The sequence below is a fragment of the Puma concolor genome, chromosome A3 (assembly GCF_028749965.1).
Source record: "Puma concolor isolate L17-30 chromosome A3, mPumCon1.1.hap2, whole genome shotgun sequence".
In the NCBI taxonomy this organism is placed as follows: Eukaryota; Metazoa; Chordata; class Mammalia; order Carnivora; family Felidae; genus Puma; species Puma concolor.
The window spans coordinates 132,070,611-132,078,779 of NC_141669.1; positions in this window are offsets into that span (position 1 = coordinate 132,070,611).

Consider the following 8,169-nt stretch of genomic DNA (forward strand, 5'->3'; position numbering starts at 1 on the left):
CAGGTATTTCCTCCAGAACATATGAAGGGAAGGGAGGAAACTTTAAGGGCGAGCAGATAAGGGCTCACGTTGCAGCCAAATTAATGGCTGGGTCGTATCTGGCAAGTTATTGAACCTCTCTGGGCTCCAGGTTCAACATCTACAAAGCTGGGGTAACGATGTATTTCTCACAGGTTCACTTGGCAGAGTCGATGCGATTCGGCATGCAAAGCCCGGTGCCTGGCATACACAAAATCACTATTCAAAACCGTTGACTATTCTCATGCATAATCAAACCTGTAGGAAATAATATAGGGAACAGGATGCAGAGAGCTAACGCTTTTCTGGTTTAGCCTCTTTAAGGTGGGCAATGTTAATTCTTGGAAGGATGTAAGTAAACATTTTAATTCAGTCTTTCACGACTACCTGTGAAAACGGGGGGAGGGGTGTAGTTTTAAAATGCTGGGGAGAGACGGAGAGTAAAATCTGAACTCAAACTTGAGGTGCGCCATCTTGGTATTTATGTCAGACCGGGCGGGCTTTATCCGAGTGCCGGCTTCCTTCCCTGCACCATGCCTTCTGCACTTATTCCCCAGGTCTGGGGGGAGGATGTGATAGGAAAAGTGTGTGTTGCCCTTCCCGGGGAGAAACTGCTACTCTCCCGTCAGGCTTGGTCAAGTGACTTGCTTTGTCCAATCAAATGTGTGCCAAAATGGCAGTTGTCACTTGGGCAACATCTTTGAAGAGCTGGCTCTTGTATCCCTCTGCTTCTCCCTCAGTCTGAGTCAAGGGAGTGGGAAGGGGCTGCAGCTGATCTGTGGTGGATAGAGAGCATGAGCAAGAGCTTAACCTGTGTCGTAGCCACTGGGAGCACAGCGTCCTGTGTCACTGGCTCCTCAAGCGCCCCTTCACAGATGGGGCATGTAGGCGAACACGGTGACCAGTAAGCTGATAGGGAGGCCATTCCCTCCTCCTTCCCTGCCTCGCAGAAGGACAAAAAGAAAACCTTTTCCAGTGCTCCATTGCTTCTGACCTTCTGCTTTCTCTATTTGAGTAATATTTACAGTCTTTTGCCTCTCGCGTCCCCAGCGCCAGGCCCTCTCGGATTCACAGCCCAGGTGCGGAAAGGATGGGAGCCCCCCGAGCCCCCCTCTCCCTGCCCCGCAGGCCCCTGAAAGTGCAGCCCGAGTCTCTTCCACACCCGCATCCCTTCACATACTGCAATCTGTGCCAACCGGGGAAAGCAGTTTGAAGTCATGAACCCCCTTCGTGCTCGCAAACTTCTGCAGAATCGCATTCCATCATGGCCGTCCTCCAAACGAGAACAGGTCCTTTATGCCACAGGTGCACAGGCAAAGACTGGGGCTGCCACATAAAACCCGCTGGGCTCTTCCATCTGAAATCCCAGCGCCCACAGTCTGAGCGAGAAAACTGCTCCCATTTGGTGTTACATCTTGCCTTGCTTCTCTGCTCCTTTCTTCGTTCACACGAGGTCAACAGTAACAAATCCCTCCAAGAGATATTTTACCAAGGGAAAATCAGAAAGTAAGAGCAGCAATCCATTTATGCAAATTCTTGATAGATTTTCACATTTAAGCAAGTGATATAATAAGTGCTGTGGAAACGTGCATCCGAGCTAGATGGGAAAATATCAGGGCTTTCTGCAAGAGGGACCACTTACCTGGACTTCCCACTACAAACGTCAGATTCCTGGCTATAGTTGTCTATTGCAAGTTTTCAGCACTTTGTCTGGAAAGGGCCAGAGAGTAAATGGTTTAGTCTTTGTGGACCATCCCGTTTCTGTAGCAACTACTCAATTCTGCCCTCAGGGCAAAAAACAGCCATGGACAGTATGTAAACAAATAGGCATGGCTGTGTTTCAATAAAACTTTATTTACAAAAACGTATGGTGGGCCAGATTTGTTTGCTGACCCTTGGTCTTTTAGACCCATGTTTGCAGGTGTAGTTTGCTGAACCCTGGTCTATTAGATCTACCCAGGACAAAGATAAGGCAATATTTGTGAATGATTTAGAGCAATATATGTAGTTTAGAATTCTTTTAAAGATTTTTAAATGTTTTTATTTATTTTTGAGACAGAGAGAGACAGAGCATGAGCAGGGGAGGGGCAGAGAGAGAGGGAGACACAGAATCCGAAGCAGGCTCCAGGCTCCGAGCTGTCAGCACAGAGCCTGACGCGGGGCTCGAACTCACGGATCGTGAGATCGTGACCTGAGCCGAAGTCGGACGTTCAACCGACTGAGCCACCCAGGCGCCCCTATGTAGTTTAGAATTCTAATCTTCATTAAAACGACATAAGCAATTGAGAGTAAATGTATAAAAAATTGTATAGAAATGTCTAAGCCCTTCACTTAAATATTACTATAATTAATATATGCATATATATTTAAATCAAACTATAAAAAGTTGTAAATGACCTTTGATAGGAATGTGTAGTTCCTCATCAGGAAATGGTAAAAATCCATGAGGAGACGTGATATCATCTATAAGTTAGGATATTGTCTAAGCTGCTGTAACAAAGAGACCCCCAAATCATAGTGCTTTTTCAGAATAGAAGTATATTTCTCTCTCTCGTGATATTTAACATATGGCAATCATCTCTGGCTTCTCCACCTATAATCATTAAGAAAAGGAGAAAGAGGGAAAGGGAAATTCTACCCAATTCTTTTTTTTTCGGGGGGGGAGGGCGCATAAGCTGAAGGTAGCACATATCACCTCCGTTCACACCCCACTGGCCAGAATTCACTCACGTGGCCACAACCACGCTACTAGGGTTGGTCTCAAGCTAAGCAATCATGCTCTCCGCTAAAATCTGGGCATTGCATCGTCATAAAAAAGGGGGGGGGGATGGGGAAGAGTATGTAGTGTTATATCCAGAATTATGTATCATATAATTTTGCTTCGCTTCCTGCCTCTGTGGCACACAGGACTTGTTCCCACTTGGAGGAAACTTGTATACATCACAACAGAAAAGACCTTGAGCTGTGGAGCCAGACTGATCTCATTTCAACTCCCAGCTCCACTGTCTGCTAGCTGTGCGTTCCTGGGGATTATTTAGCCTTTTTGAGCCTTAGCTTCCTCATCTGTAAAATAAGATTAATAATACCTACTCTTGACCCCCCCCCCTTCTTATAAGTTCTGCCTACGTCTGAACAGTGCTATTTAGGAAGAGAGATCAAAACAGTCAAGGATATATATTGCTCCAACTGTATCCTATCCCAGATCACCAAGGGAGTGACCGTTCAATGTTGCTCGCCCCTGGGTCTAACAGAGAGAACAGGACACACAGCTTGGTTTTACGACCACCCCTGGCTTGTATTAGAGTCAGTGGGGAAAGCAACAGCTCTATTATGGAGAAGCCCCCTTGAGCATACTACCATCAAGTTTTCATAATTATTTTCTTTGCGATGTCATCCCATTTTTACTTGCACAAAACTTTGCCAAACACCTGTGGACCTTTGCCCAATGAGGAAATAACTAGATCATGTGTGGCTCTGTCTCTTACTGCTCTTTTCTTCGTGTGTGTGTGTGTGTGTGTGTGTGTGTGTGTGTGTGTGTGTTTCTTATTGCAGTGTCATTAACTCAGGGAAGGAGCCCTGTGGCAATGATATTGGAAGTGGAGCAAGGGAGTGCAACCTTACTTGAACTCTGGCTCCATTCTGTCATACTTTTTCCTTGGCTCAAACCATTTTGCAATCACTGGAATGTAAATCTTGTGGAGTTTCTCCCCCTTGTTTTGTCTTTCTCTCCACAAGGTCTTGGTGACTTCAGACATTCCACTTTTGCTAATAAGACCTAATACCCTCTCCAAAACAATAGATTCGCTCCTCTGATCAATACTTCCCTTTCAACACCTGCCTTTGCAAGTTGTTACAAGGATCTAATTGAGCCGATGCACGTGAAGTGCTCAGAACAAAGCCTAGTACAGAGTAAATGATGTAATAAAGAGTTGGATATGCCACAAACAGCACAGAGTGCAGTTCTGATATTCACTTCCAATTCATCCCCATGAAGCAATGGGTCAAACCACTATCCAAATATATCTAATGGAATTATCCTGTTCTTTGGCTTAAATTCTCCATTATCCAGTCATCCTTCTGCCGTGCCAGAGCAGTCCGCACTGAAATCTCAGAGGACCAATTACTAATATCAGGGAACTCCCTGCCTGCAGTTGCTCGAAGGACACACCTTAAATGAAAGTCCAGAACAGCTGTGCAACTGAAAAAAAAAAAGTCATCCCGAAACATGCTCTGCAAAATGCCTACCATGGCATGAATGGCTTTTCTCTGTGTTTCTGTGAGAAAGTGAGCACCTTTCTCTCTCTCTCCCTGAACATCTTCTCTCTGCTCAATTGCCTCTCCTAAGGGAGTCAAAGGGAGCGTTATAGTCCTCTTTTAGTAGAAAGAAATTTCCAGATTGAGACTGTCTTCCATTGGGCAAGACCACAAGAATGATGACGCACCCAGTGATGTTCTGGATGTGTTCCTTGTCTCTGCAGAAGTCTGGAACGCTGCGATTTAACACTTTATGCATAATTGGGTATGTGCTGCATTACAGTATCTGAAAGTCGGTATAAAAATTAGAAAGAGCTGCTGTGCAGTTGTAGGTTCTTTACAGTAATCCCCAAGCTAATGTCAGAGCCTCATTTCTTACCAACCTACTAGGAGTTTCCAGTTGAGCCAAATTCATCTGGACATTCTTTTTTTAGTGTCATGCTTTATTCCTTCATTCAGCACTTTTAATAACTGCTATTGTTAGCCAGTCACCATCAAAATAAAACGATGAAGATAAGCAAAGCCTTTTTTTTTTTTAAATCAATTTAAAGTTTGTTTTCAGCATACGAGATCTTTTTCTGCTTCTCTGTACCAGGGGTTCAGTGGAAAACAGCTTGCTCTCTACCTCTGCAAAGGGTACTTACTGTCCTTACACTCTGTGGAGACTTCCAAAATTATTGTGCCCCTGAGTGAGCAGAGAACCCTTTTTAGCTCGTGCCTATGCCAATTAAAAACTTCAGGGTTATAGGTTACACACAGCAGAAATCAATTCTGAATGTCTCAAATTAAAAAAAATAAATTCCTCTGAAGTCTATCAGAGAGACCCCAAATGGTAAAGTGAGTGAAGGATCGGGTTAGAACTCAGGAACAGCTGGGAGGAAAGAGTCCTAACATCCTTCTTTTAGTGGGAACCATTCACCGGTGGTGAAGTGAATGGCTTCCATGTGGGAAGTGAGGGCATGATCTCCCCCATACTCTACATGCAACAGAGGAGTCCTCCAAATATAGAAAGGAAAATTAGAAGCTGGACCACCAAAGAAATGACAAGGTCTCCTATACCAACCATGACTATATTGTGGTATCTTTTTAAAAATACCATTATTATTGCCTCCTGTTCCGTCATAGGGGCATTGTTCATTCTCATTAAATGGATCTAGAATTTGTTGCCAACTCTCTCCCCCAACTAAATTCTTTAAAAAAATTTTTTTAACGTTTAATTTTGAGAGAGAGAGCTTACGAGCGAGAGTGAGTGGGGGAGAGGTAGAGAGAGAGGGAGACACAGAATCTGAAGCCGGCTCCAGGCTCTGAGCTGTCAGCACAGAGCCCTGCGCGGAGCTGGAACTCAGGAACCTTGAGATCATGGCCTGAGCTGAAGCGGACGCTTAACCAACTGAGCCACCCAGGCGCCCTCCCCCGACTGAATTCTTTAAGACAAGAACCCTTGTTATATTCTCTGCATAACCTCATAGTGACTCGCTTATAGCAGGTGCTTGTGAGGTGATTTACAACCTAATAAACGCTGGGTGTTTATCTTATTGGCCCTTTTTCCAACATTTAGTGCTACCGATAATGGGGAATTTGAGATTTCAGAACAAAATTCCAAGGCATTTTATAATTATTTAAAATTATGTCTATTTGACAACATATCCTGTGTTTACTTTTAAGCAGGAGGAGAGTGCTTATAATTAGAAACAATAGAACAATTAGGTATTAAATAAATCTTGCATCTGCTGTTTAGCCACTTGAGGGGAAACAATTTTCTAACAAGTAGCAATGGTCAAGGAAGCTATGAAATTTAGGCCAGTTGTCTCAGCAAAATAACTTATTAGTTGCTAAGCTACCAATCCTGAAAGGAACTCAATTAGGGCAGACAAACAGGCTTAACTAGGCCCGCTCCACTTGAGAGTAGAAAGTTGTAGCTGTCAGGTGATTCTGGTGGACGTGTGGCGGAAAAATGATTGACAAACTGGTCTTTGCTTGGTATGAAATTTGGCTTTGATTTAGTGAGAGACTGACAGGCTGGTGTCATCGGGAAATGTGGATTGTGTGTTGGAGGGGCTATTTGGCAACAAAGTGATTGACACATTACAGAAATTGTCCCATAGATGGAGAAAACCAAATAGAGATTTGTTTTGACAAGCATTTCCTTTTTACCTGTTCATTTTGTACACAGAGAAGATTGGGGGAAAACCCTGATGAGCGCTAATTGATTTATCCAGTGGCTCTCAGAATGACGTTGGCCACGGGGATACATGGAAAGACCTTGGGAGGTGAGGAGGTGAGACGCAGGTATTCCTGTCCAAAGTCACCCATGACTGTGCTCTCCAGAGAAATTAACAGGGCAATTTGGGCTCCACTTTTGCATCTGCTAAGTGAGTGGCTTGAACTGAGATTATTTCCATGCCTCATTTATGTGATATTTACAAGTCTACATATTTTTTTTTTCGTGGACAAATATTATTTTGCCACATCTTCATTGTCATGCCACAGGCTATGGCTGGCCCGTCAGATCATCCCATCTCTTAAGCCGCCAAAGTTGGTTCATGGATGTGCGCATGACCCAAATTGTCCCAGGGGGACACAATCCTGGGGCGTATATAAGCCCCCTTTACACTGAGGCTGCTACGTTAATGGAGTCGAAGTCTGGGAGTGCTGGCAGCCATCTTTCCCACCTCGTGTGAATGGGGTTGCCAGGTGAAATGCAGGATACCCCACCACAAATGAACTAATAACTTTAAAGCATAAGCGTATCCCAGATATTGCATGGAATATAAACTAAAAGTGTTTATTATTTGTTGTTTATCTGAAGTTGAAATGTGTCCTGAGTGTCCTATATTTTTATTTGCTGAACCTAGCAACCCTATATTTAAAAAAATAAACATAAGAAAACCTGCTTGGGAATGAAGCCAGCACAAGCAACCATGGGACCAAGAGGTGCAAAGAGCAATTCCTGGTGACATCATTCAAGTGCCTGGATCCAGCCATGCCCAAAGCTGGCTCTAGCCATGCTCTTCCCAGATGCAAAAGCAAAGCAAAAGCCTCGTCTTTCCCCTTTTGTTAAACTCATTGGAGCTTGGCTTCTTCCTCTCTAACAACCAGAGAGCTCCCTCACCTTCTCCCATTCCGTACCCTCCTCCCTCTTTAGCTGTTGGGTGAGGTCGCCATCAGAGGAAGCATTATTACATCTTGTTCAAGGTGAGGCATTTGCTGGGGGTGTGTCTTACTCCCATCAAAATGGTCATTTGTCTTCTTGAATTACAGTTAGTTTTTCTGGTGATTTCTTCTCCTCCTCCTCCTCCTCCTCCTCCTTCTCCTCCTCCTCCTCCTCCTCTTCCTCCTCCTCCTCCTCTTCTTCCTCCTCCTCCTTCTCCTCCTCCTCCTCCTCCTCCTCCTCCTTCTCCTCCTCCTCCTCCTCCTCCTCCTCCTCCTCCTCCTCCTCCTTCTCCTCCTCCTCCTCCTCCTCCTCCTCCTTCTCCTCCTCCTCCTCCTCCTTCTCCTCCTCCTCCTCCTCCTCCTCCTCCTTCTCCTCCTCCTCCTCCTCCTCCTTCTCCTCCTTCTCCTCCTCCTCCTCCTTCTCCTTCTTCTTCTTCTTCTTCTTATCATTATTTTAGAGAGGGGGTGAGAGAGAGAGAGCTCCAGCAGGGCACAGGGGTAGAGGGGGACAGAGAATCTTAAGCAGGCTCCACACTCAGTGCAGAGCCCATTGCAGGGCTCGATCCCACAACCCTGCTATCATGACCTGAGCTGAAATCAAGAGTCAGACACGCAACTGACTGAGCCACCCAGGTGCCCCTTTCTGGTGGTCTCTATCCTTCTTCCTCCTCTAACTTTCTTGACCACTACCATTATTTTTCCTAAAATTAACAATTATAAGTTGCAATAATTTTTTTAAAGAAA